Source organism: Hyaena hyaena, unplaced genomic scaffold (genome assembly GCF_003009895.1).
Source record: "Hyaena hyaena isolate Hyena2069 unplaced genomic scaffold, ASM300989v1 scaffold_61, whole genome shotgun sequence".
Lineage (NCBI taxonomy): Eukaryota > Metazoa > Chordata > Mammalia > Carnivora > Hyaenidae > Hyaena > Hyaena hyaena.
The window spans coordinates 3,613,897-3,626,804 of NW_024080693.1; positions in this window are offsets into that span (position 1 = coordinate 3,613,897).

The following is a 12,908-nucleotide window of genomic DNA, read 5'->3' on the forward strand; positions in this document are numbered from 1 at the left end:
AACAACCCAAAATGAAAAGAGAGAGACAAGCCAAGAAATAGACTCTTAACCATAGGGACTAAAAAAACCGATGTTTAACAGAGGAGACTGGGAGGATGGGAGAAACAGGCAAAGGGGATTATCTTGATGCTATCTTGACTCACTTATAGGACTGTTGAATCACTATATTATATACTTGGCTTATGGTAAAACACTAGGGGCATTTCATCAAAATTAAACACAAACAGGGGCACCTGGGTGGCTCAGTTGGTTGAGTGTCAGACTTCAGCTCAGATCATGATCTCACATTTCATGAGTTCAAGCCCCACGTCAGGCTTTGTGGTGACAGCTCAGAGCCTGGAGTCTGCTTTAGGCTTCTCTCTCTGCTGCCCCTCCCCCACTTGTTCCCTCTCTCTCTCTCTCTCTCTCTCTCTTCCTCTCTCTCTCTCTCTCTCAAAAATAATAAACATTAAACAATTTAAAAAATTAAACACAAACTAAAGATCTCAAGATGCTCTGTCACTACAGTTCTGAAATATTGATATGGAAGTTCCAGCCAATGCAACCAGCAAAGAAAATCAAATAAGAACTACAAATATTGGAAATAAGAAAACATTGTCACTACTTCCCAATGATACATGTGACTCCCTAAATAAACCCCACTGAATATTAAAACCCAGAGAGTCAAATATAAATAAAATCAGCCGTAGATTGATTGTGTCCAGGCAGTGAACTGCGTACATCTATTCTTCTCTGCCACCCAACACCTGGGAAATTTCATAAAAGATTTTTTTTCACATAGGATAATTCTCTCATGGCATTAAAAAGAAGTGGTTGCCAGTGTGCCAGAGATTTTGAGATATCTCCAGAATGTGGAAAATAGATGGGATCAGATAAATAAGAGTAGACCAAAAACACAGCTTCAAATATGCTCAGGAGAAACAGATTTGGAGAACACGAGATAATCCAGAGAAACTCATGACTCAGAATAAGATCATGGTGGCAGAAGAGAATCTCTCCCCAACGCCAGGCACCAAATACAATCCAATGAGGGCGAGAGACTGCTGACCTGAACAGTGCCCCAGCGGGATGCCAGGGCCCTGAGGACAAGCAGAGAAGAGCTACGGTGCTTTCTGAAGGATGAGAGGAGGAAATGGAAGGGCAGCTCTGGAAGGAGGCAGGGACCCCAGTCTCCCACTGCCAGAGGGGAAGCCTGCCTATTGCTCTCTTGCCCTTGTGGCGCTGGGGAGGCAGGTGAGTCCCAGCCCACGGGCCTACCCACAGTGCACACCCCAAAGCGGGGTCTGATGGTCCTGAAGGCCCCCTCGATGCGAAGCCATGCACAACCTTCCATTCGGTGGCAAAGCCTGTGGCATAACAGACCTACAGAGCCACAAAGGAAGATGGGCCAACTGCCCTCAGTAAGCCACTAGTCCTCTTCTTATAAATAGAAGTGACAAATAAACCTCACCAGAAATGTGAGGGAAGCTACTAACACACCCAAAAGGAAGAGCCAAGGCAAAACCAAAAGAAACAAACATAATTTAAAGAACAGGGATGATTTTATTAAAAATTCGAACTAGTATCTGTAGGAAGAATAAACAGAATATTGCACTGCTAAGAGGGGAATGGCTACCTGGAGACAGAGTGATGAGAAGGAAAAAAAGAAGAATGAATGAATGAATGAAAGAAAAAAAAGAAAAGAAAAAAAGGAGAAAGAAAGAGTTTGCCCACAAAGGAGTCAGAACTAGTCTGTCATAGGACTTCTCGTCAGCACTGGATGCCTCCAAACAATCAAGGAGTATAGTGTCACGGGGCTGGAAGAAGTTATTTTGAACCTGGACTTCTATACATAGCATCAAGTGCAAAACTTTTAAAAAAGTCACACATTTTCAGACATGAAAGGACTCAGACTTTCTCTGAAAGACTGAATACAACAGAGGAAACAAGATATTAAAAAAGGGATGAACGAAATGTCAGTTAAAATTTATATTTAAATCCAAATAACGTGTAGCGCATGTTAAGAAAAAGTCTGGAATTAAAATCACAGATCATTTTAACATAAAAGGAAGGGGAAAGGGGGTGGACTGGGGTGAGATGACAGATAAGATAAAAAGTGAACGCATGCTCAGGTTCTTGGAAGGAAATGAATGCGGAGGGTCTATGTGCACATGCACACATACATGTGCACACACGTGCACACAGACAAGCTTAAATATACATGTTGGAAATTAAATGTTACCACTACATGACTACATCCCATGCATATAATCTCTAAATCAGAAAAAAAAGAAAATTTAATTCATACAATAAAAGAATAAATAAAACTTGATATATAACATGGTAAAGAAACAACATAAAATAAGATAGTAGGAATAAAACCAAACATGTCAGTAAACTTAATAAACATTAATGGCTTAAAATCATGTGTAAAAGTGAGAACATCAGATATTGGATTAGGTTGTATATGTACACAATCCCTCGGTTTTATACTACTTATGTGACAGCCAGTTTACACATGCAGGTTGAGAATACAGGAATGGAAAAGACATATATGAAACAATGTTAGCAAAATAAAAACAGGTTTGGGGCTCCTGGATGGCTCAGTCGGTTGGGCTTCCGACTTCAGCTCAGGCCATGATCTCCCAGTTTGTGGTTTTGAGCCCCATGTCGGGCTCTGTGCTGACGGCTTGAAGCCTGCAGCCTGATTCGGATTCTGTGTGTTTCTCTGCCCTTCCCCTGCTCATGCTCTCTCTCTCTCTCTGTTTCTTAATAGTAAATAAATGTTTTAAAAAATTGTTTAAGAAAGTTAAAAAATAAAATAAAAGCAGGTTTTACAATGTTAGTATCAGAAAAAATATAATTTAAGGCAAAAATATTAAATAGATAAGGGACAGTTTTACGTCCAAGAAAAGGGCACAGTCTATCAAAAACTGCAAGAAACCATCATAGCCATGAGCTTCTGTAAACTTCAGAGCAAAGCTTTACTATATGTAATAATGCAAAGCCTGAGCTAATGTAAGATACAGAACTAACAAATCCATCAGGGAACTGTTACCACATCTAAAAATAAATTTAAAAATAGGAATATAGTGACAGAAATCCATATTTAAGAAAAATATGAAATCTTCACATATATCCATGCAACATTTCAGAAATGTTACACGTTGTAGGCCACACATACAAAAATAACATGCTAAAACACAGAAGACGTATTATCCACATACTCAAATTAAAAGTAAAAACAGAATGAGAGAAAACATAATTTCCAGAAAGTGCCTAAAACAGTACTCAAAAGAAATCTTATAACCTTACATTTAATGAATAGAAAGTGATAACCTTACATGTAATGAATAGAAAGCGAATAGGTTTGAAGACAAGTTAACCAAGCCTCAATTCAAGAAGCTGGGCAGAAATGTAAAAATAAGCCTGAAGAAAATAGAAGGAAGGTATTAATAAAGAGAACAGCAGAAACTAATTACAAGGAACACCCCCCTCTCCCAGTCTTCAAAGGGGGGAAAAAAAGAACATACTAAAAGCTGGTTCTTTGAAAAGACCAATAAACAAACAAACAAACAAACTTGGCAATATGGATAAAAATAGAGAAAATACAAATAACATTAATATTGAAGAAGGGGAAACAAATTCATATACAAAGGAGACTTAAAAATTAGAATGGGGTGCCTGGGTGGCTCAGTCATTTAAGCTTCTGACTTCAGCTCAGGTCATGATCTCACAGTTCAAGCCCCAGGTCAGCCTCTATGCTAACAGCTCAGAGCCTGGAGCCTGCTTCAAATTCTGTGTCTCCCACCTTCTCTGCCCCTCCCCTGGTTGTACTCTCTCTCTCTCTCTCTCTCAAAAAATAAATAAAACATTTTTAAAAATTGAAAAACATTAGAATAGAACCCAGAACAACTTTATACTACTAAATTTGAAAATATATTTTAAAATGAATTATTACCTAGAAAAAAAGGATCAGATATGACTCAATGGAAAGTTAAATAAAATAATAACTATAGCAGAAATTTAAAAGATAATGAACAGTTATATTAAGGAAAAAAAGCCCCAATCAGTTGCAGGCTCATAGTTCCTTCAAAGGAACAGATTATCTCTATGTGTAAAAACGGTCCCAGAGCACAGAAAACCAGAAAAATCCCCAGTTCTCTCTGAGACTAGGATAGTGGTAGTATGAACAATACAGAGGACCACAGAGGAGAGGAGGAATGAGAGGAGAAGGAGGATTAAGCCCTTGACTTACTTAGGGACTCAGTAGGCTGAAAAAGGAGGGGGAGCTTGAGGGGGAGGAGGGGAGGGAGGAGGGAGAGGACAGGAGGGGGAATAAAAACTACTACTACTACCACCACTACTACAGCGACTACCTGTAGAAGCTATAGGGCAATATCATTTATTAACATCAATGTAAATATCCTAAATAAACCATTAATAAAACGAACCTAGCAGGATATTTATATAACAATTCATGAAAGAACAACCAGCGTTTACTCCAATAATTCAGAATCATTTAACACCAGAAAATATATCAATTCATTATAATAATATCTTACAAGAGAATACCCATATTATACCAATGGTATCCCAAAAGCACTTGATAAAACTCAACGTTTCTTCCTAATTTACAAAAAGATAAGTGGTCTCCATCACACATTATGTTTGATGTCAAAATATTGAAAGCATTTCTATTAAAGCCAGCAACTACACACTCTGTCCTGGAAGTTTTAGCCAATGCAAACGATGTGATTTTTAAAAAGGAAAAATAAAATATGAAATATAATTATTGACAAGTAATAGACACACTGTCACTAGTAGAAGATGAAAATGACTGTTATGTAAAATATTCAAAGAATATGTGGCACCTGGGTGGCCCAGTCAGTTAAGAATCTAACTCTTGATTTCGGCTCAGGTCAAGACCACACCGTCATGAGATGGAGCCTGTTGTTGGGCTCTGCACTGTCTAAAGCCTGCTTGAAATTCCCTCTCTCCTTCTTTTTCTGCCCCTTCCCCGGCTCATTCTGTCTGTCTATCTGTCTCTCTCTCTCTCAATAAAGAAATATTTTTTTAAAACTTCAAAGAATAAAATGTAAAACTGTTAGCACTAATTAACGTGTTGTAAGAAGTCAAAGATCAATTTACTGAAAATATTGTTTCTTTTTTTTTAAATTTTTTTTTATGTTTTATTTATTTCTAGGAGAGAGAGAGAGAGAGACAGCGTGAGCAGGGGAGGGTCAGAGAGAGGGAATCACAGACTGAAACAGGCTCCAGGCTCCAAGCTGGCAGTCAGCACTTAACCGACTAAGCCACCCAGGCGCCCCTGAAAATATTGTTTATTATACACTAAAAAGTTATAACTTCTCAGAGGAAAATTTAAATACTTTAAAACATATATAAGAAATGGACAGGGGCTCCTGGGTGGCTTAGTCGGTTAAGCCTCCGACTTTCGCTTAGGTCATGATCTCGCGGTTCGTGGGTTCGAGCCCCACGTCGGGCTCTGTGCTGACTGCTGGCTCAGAGCCTGGAGCCTGTTTCAGAGTCTGTGACTCCCTCTCTCTCTAACCCTCCCCTGCTCATGCTGTCTCTCTCTCTCTCTCCTAGAAATAAATAAAAATTAAAAAAAAAAAAAGAAAGAAAGAAATGGACAAGACCTATATGAAGTAAAACATAAGACTTTATGGAAGGGCATAAAATAAAACCTGAATAAAGGAAGAGACATACCATGTTCATAGATGTAAAGATGATATGGTAAATCAATCTATAAATTGAAGCCCACTAGCCAATAGGATCGAATTTAGCAAGTGAAATCTAAAATTTGTTTGAAAGAAACTGTGATAATTGCCAAATACATTTTAAGAAAGGAGAATAAAGAGACAGCATGCACACTATCAAATTAAAATACAATAAAATAATATAAATGAAATAGTGGGGCAGTGTATAAGAGTAGATAAAGAAGTCAATGGGCCAGATAGAGAGAACCCCAAAAGAGACACATGGTTTTAATAAAGATGATTCTGATACATAGTGAAATAATAGATGGATGATAAACATATTGGGACAATATGTCATTTAGAAAACTACTTCACACAAAAATATTATTAAAACTAAGAGGTCATTGATGAAACTGTAGGAGACTTTTTTTTCAATCTTCTTTAGTAAAGAAGACTCCAATGCCATTAATCAAAAGGCAGAACACATACACAAAATATGGACATTAACATACAAAGACCTCCTTTATGTCATTAAGGCACAGAACAAATCATAAGATAAAATGTGCAAAACATAAAAAGGACATTTAAAAGGGATGTCACATAAATGGCAAGTATACCTTTATGAAAATGCAAATGGAAATTCACATAAAATGAAAATACTTTTAGTGTGTCAGACAACTAAAAACTAGAGCTTTATTTCCACACTGTTGACAAGGGTATGAGAGATTGACCACTCTCACACACTATCTGTGGAAATGTAAACCGCCCTCTTTTAAAAACCCACCCACCCTCCCTATCTTGGCACTGTAAATAATGCTGCAGTAAACATAGTGGGTGTTTATCTTTTTGAATTAGTGTTTTCATTGTCTTTGGGTGACTACACTTATCATGGTGAGCCCTGAGTAATGTATAGAATTGTTGAATCACTACATTATACACCTGAAAGTAACATAACATTCTGTCCACTATACTGCAATAATAAAAATAAATTAATTAAAAATTAAATAAGCATAATGTGGGGGAAAATTCTAATAATAGACATGACCATTAAAAAAAAATTTTTACATTTATTTATTTCTGAGAGACAGAGAGAGACAGAGCACAAGTGGGGGAGGGGCAGAGAGAGAATGAGACATAGAATCCAAAGCAGGCTCCAGGCTCTGAGCTGTCAGTACAGAGCCCGACACGAGGCTCGAACCCACAAACCGTGAGATCATGACCTGAGCCTAAGTCAGACACTTAACCGACTAAGCCACCCAGGTGCCCCTAGACATGACCATTTTAAGTGCATACCTGGGGCACCTGGATGGCTCAGTCGGTTAAGTGTCCAACTCTTGATTTTGGCTCAGGTCATGATCTCATGGTTTCTGAGTTGGAGACTCATGTCCAGCTCTGTGCTGACAGCACAGAGCCTCCTTGGGATTCTCTCTCTCCCTCTCTTTTGGCCCTTCCCTCGCTCACATGTGCATATGTGTGCATATGCGTGCAGGCTCTCTCTCAAAATAAATAAATAAACTTTAAAAAAAAGAAATGCGCAAACCCTTCAACCTAGCAATGCTACTTATAGGTATCTATAATATAGAAACACTCATACAGGTATCTTCCAGAATATTTGCTGTATGTAGCCTCTTTTTAGCTGGAGAAAGTATGAGAATGATACAATCATTGATCAGTTTGGAAATACTGTCAGAAATAAATAAATGTAAAAAATTTTTTTAAATGTGGAAAAATCATGTATGTGCTGATTTGCCACTAGCATTTATACACTTAATATAGAGAGTTATTTAATTATCTTAAACTTCAATAAAATACCAAGACATGAATTTCCCACATTAGTTAAAACACACACACACACTCCTTTATATCTTGATGTATTTTTGTATATATGGATAGAGATACACCAACCTGCTGATAATAATTACCTCTTAGGAAAGCAGTTCGGTTAAGGTGGAAGTGGTAAGTAAGGTTTGCATGTGCATTCTATATTTCTCTGAGATGACTTTCAAAACTTGTTTTCTTTATATAAAAAAAGTTTTCCTATATATCCTATATACCAGTTATAACAAATATATATATACATATATATACACATATATATATGTATCAATTGGAAAGTACAATTTTAAAATCTCTTTCATAATAGCAAATCATGAATATGTATATATGTGTGTAAAGTATGTATACAAAATTTTGCCCTAATAATATACCTCAAAATAAATGTTTGATGGATTAAAGATTTATACCTAAAAATAAGACCATAAATACATAAGAAGGTGAATTTAGGAGTATATTAATACAATAATGGGGTAGGAAATCATTTTTAAAACATGACACCAAAGACAGCAAAGGAATAGATTAAAAGATTTGATCACTTAAATCCCTTTATCTCATTAAAAAATGCCATGTACAAAATTAAAAGGCAAGTGAAAAACTTGGAAGAAACAGTTGCAAGATATATAAATGACAAAGAGTTAATATCTTTGATGTATGAAGAGACCCTACAATTCAAAAGAAAAATTCAAATACTGACACAAAAAGATACCACACAGAGGGCATAAACAGGTAATTCACCAAAGAAGAACTATAGATATTTCATTAAAGATAGAGATAGAGAGAGAGATTGATAACTACATAAAACATAGATATACTTTCCATATCAAATTTATATCACTTTGTTAAATAATACTCAGTAAGGAAGGGGCACTATTATCATATGTGTGTGTTGGGGAGGTAGTAATGTGACATAATATGCCTGAAGCACAGGGCACCTTGGCAACAAGTATTAAAATCTTTGAATGTACATTTCCTTTAACCTGGCAATTCCACATCTAGCAATTAAACCTAAAGAAATAATTAAGAATGTGTACTAAGATATCACTAAAATGAAATCCATCAGAGTGCTGTTAATAAAAGTACAACTAAATTGCCCTTCTTCCTTGCCTGCTGCCAAGGGAGGGAGAAAACAGGGTGGGAAGACAAGGATTCAGAAGGGGAAAATGAGGCAGGATGTTAACTACATTAGAAAAGAGAACTCTGAAAGATGAGATCTTCAGATGCCCTTTCAGCAGAATAAAGTATAGAAGGTATTGCCAGCAGGAGCAATCTGAATCTCATGGGGAGCCCTGTTGTGAGCTGTTGATAGGAAATAAACTCTTCAAGTTCAAGACCTCTTATCTTTTTTATTCATTCATTGATTCATTCATCCATCCATTCAACAAATATTTATTGAGCAATTACTCTATGCCAGATACCATTCTAGATACCAGAGATGGAGGCACAGGTGGAATATTATAGAAGGATGGATGGATGGATGGATGGATGGATGGATGGATAATGAATAACAAAGAAAAAAGGCAGACTGCAACTCAGCAGTTAAGCCACCTGATGTCCTTCCTCCTTTTCCTTCGTCTGCCCCCACCAGCATCCCTCTCAACTTCTGAAACTGGAAGAGAAGTAGCTCCCAGCTCACATCAGAGGTCAAGAAGATTTTGACAGCATTAGCAGTGGGTGACTTTTTAGTTCCAGGAAAAAGGGGCACAGCCTGGAAAAGGAATATAAAGGGAGCACTGGAGGAAATGAATGAAAAGGACCAAGGTTAATGGGGTGGGGGAGGAAGGTAGCATAAAATGGGGAGGACGGGCTTGCATGGGTGCATTTTGAACTGGATCCCATGCATTCACTAAAAGTGATATAAAAGAATGTTTAACACCCATGGGGGACACCCAAAAAGCTGAGGCAGTGCCTTCAGAGGCCAATGGCACTAGGATGCGGTGCCTAGATTTTCATGCTTTCCCCTGTGGTCTGTGTGGTTTGGATTCAATCACTGGAAACCTAGCAAAGAACAGACTGAACTTCCTCAAAACTTCTGTGCACACATGTGTATGTGTACATGTCCCCATAGCCTTGCACGGGAGAAGGGACACATCTTTGTCATATCCCTAAATCCGACCCAAAGACTTGCACCCCTTCAGGGGTGTTGATGAGTCTGTCAAGGCAAACATTCATAGTGCCCACTAGGTCAGAGAAAACAATGCCACTGATTTCCTGACTGTCACTTTCCTTCCCCGAAAGGGAACTTCAGTAACCTTCTATGAGTCAAAGACAAAGAGCCTAGTCCCTACATCAAAAGAGAAAAAAAAAAAAGCACATCAAAATAGCCAACCCCCCGGATTCTACCAAAGAAATAAATCATGGTAGTTATACAATTGTTCTTGCAGTCATCAAAAAAGACCCGGAAGAATACATTAAATTAAGCATTTGATTATAAGGTGGCATGTGAAGTACAATCCCACTTAATAAACAACAGCAACAACAACAAAAGAAAATAAATGCATAAAATAGTATAGAAGGATGCAGAGCAAGGAGTCCACAATGGTGATCACTAAGGAGTTTCTATTTCCTTCTAGCCACTCATCTCTGTTTTCTGATTTTTCAAAATAAGCTTAAATGTCATGATAAACAAATTAGTAAAATGTAAGTGTATAGAAATGAGAAGAAAGAAACGCTCTCCAGTAGACTTTTCAGGATCCAAGGCATCATATAATCCACCTGTCCGTCACACAGGACATGTTAAGTCAGAAAGGAGCAGAGTGGAGTTGGCTGGTCGGCTAGCTCCAGTGGCTCTTTATCTACCCACCTGCTGCGGGGTGGGCTAGGGAGTGAACGCAATTTCTGCCAAAGCCAGATCCTTTCGCTTACAGGTGAGGCAGGTTGACATGACGGGGCCACAAGGGTGCCAAAGCCCGTCTATCTTCCTCATCGAGCTCCTTCTAGATTATTCAGGAGGCACATGTTTTTTTCCAAAGGTTATCACCATAAGCAGCTTTTACATGGTAGTAATCTACAAGGAAACACCACAAAGATGTGGGTTCCCATTTTAAACGAGCACATCCATGACAGAAACCTGGTTCACAGGATGCAGACATGTAGTCATTGAACAGACATCTACCAAGGGTCACTGTGTCAATTGCTGAGCTGCGCTGCCCCTGGCACATTGCTCAGTCCTTTAAAGGAAAACTGGCAAGCGCAGTGTCTCAGGGTGGTAACAGTTAGGAAATGGCCCCAACCACCACTAGATAATACAAGTTTCCTCAATACTCAGAGCTAAAAATACGCATTTCCTATCTCAGGTATTTATAGCCCCACAAATTATCCTTCACCAAAGAGCAGAGCACTCCTACATCATTCTGATGTCCCCTGGCCCAGAGCAAAGGGGTGTAGATTTCAAACATCATTCCAGAGGCCAGCCCAGCCCAGTTCCAACTGGCACCCCTGGCATCTGCCACCTGAACCTTTCCTGAGCCCATAACCACATGAGATTCTCCTGCCTCCCTTCTCCTTCCTTGGGCTGTTTCTCTCCCAGCACTCACTGTAGCTGATCAGCTGTCCCCTTTCACTGACGCCTGCACTAGGTTAACAAGTCATATGTTAGATGTGTCTGTACCCCTCCCACGTGCCCCACACAGCACACATACTTCTCCTGTAGCAAATGTCCAAGAACTCCTGACTCTGACAGAGACTCTGTGGGTATCTGACTTGGAGAGAGGGCATCCACACATCCTTCGATGGGTAGTGCCGATTCCCAATAGGCAGAACGCCCAGGTGGAAAACACGCTGGGTGCACCTTCTGATGATGCTGGTGCTGAAAATCTGCCTTCTGGACTCGAGCACCGGACCTATGAACAGACACCAAGAGGAAGGCTGGCAAGAGGCCAAAGACAGAAGAGCAGACTTAATGGTCCCATGTCCTCCCAAAGCTTTCCAGAAGGCACTGGTCTGTGCCTTCATGGGCCCGTCCAGCCTGAAGCTGCTTTCAGTCCCACAGCCATTGGCGCTCACCCACTAGAAAGACTCCAAGCTCAGGGAGTGGCACTGAGGGCCACAGCAAGGGTAACCCCTTGTGCACTGAACATGTTCTGATAGCCTTCACCGATCCTCACAGCAACGCTGCAAGATAATTTTACTATTATCTAACCCATGATGGAGGAAATAGGCATAGAGAGGTTAAATAACGTGCCCAAAGTCACCTAGCTGATAAATGGAATTGCTGGAACTTTCTCAGTGTACCATGTATCTATCTACCCCTAATTCACTACTCCCTTTGGTAGCTGTCAGTTAAAGCAGCTGGGACTCCTGGGACACTGGAGTCAAGGAACCCAGTGGCTCCCTCCAGCCTGACATGAATAAGGAACCCCCACCTGAGCTTGCCTGCGTGTTTCCTCCGGGGGGACTGGGCTTCTCCGAACAGAATGGAAGCCACTGGAGGGCAGGGTGGGCCCTTGTGTGCCCAGACCCAGTGTGCATGGTAACAGCCCCTCCGCAGATGGTGCTGACTTGAAGGCCATTCCACGTACCATTTGTCTTTGTAGGACTGGCAGCAAGGAACGTGGGAAACAACAACCAGTACACGGTGCTAAGGAGATTTTAGATGAAGAGCAGAAAAAGAAAAAAAAAAAAAAGAAAGAAAGAAGGAAAGAAGGAGTCCTAGGCCAGTGGAAGGGAAAGCTAAAAGGATTAAGTTGCCTGAATTCACCCTTAAATTCCCATGAATTCTTCAGCCAAGTGGAGATTCTGTGTATGCCGACCAGCAGATGTTCACTGAGAGCCTACTATGTGACCATCCCATCCCCACAGGCACCAGCAGGCTCCCGTCACGGGGCTGGTGCAGAACCTTTGCCATCAGGATTGCAGCACGAGCCAGGCACGGTCAGGGAGCAGCTGGACCCAAGGCCAGGACAGCAGCCGCCGAGCTCAGCGGCATGCGCAAGGCAGCCTCTCCGGGGCTGCAACTTTGCATCAGGCATGCATTTCACAAACTTCAAGTAAGTGGGCCATAACTCACTTGAAGTGCACGCACTAGCCTCGACCGGCCCAAGAGTCGGGTCTGCGGCAGCAAGTGGAGGCAAGCACGCTGTCAGTGCCAAGACCTTGCAAGACCTCCTACCCCCTCCCCCCCACCGGACCTGACTCAAGCCGGTCTTGATGACCCAAATGTCGTAACCATAAGAGTTTCCTCTCTGCTCGAGAAACAGGAAAAATAGACACACACATTCTTGCTCAGCCTTTGACCTTTGGCTCTCACTTTCCATCTTCCAGCATTTTTGGGGAAAAGAGTTTGTATTTTCAAAGGGCTGCCTTGTCTTCTCAGTACATTTTCATGAAATGACGTAAAGAGGCGACTTCTAAAAAACAGTGCCGTGCCGGAAAGTG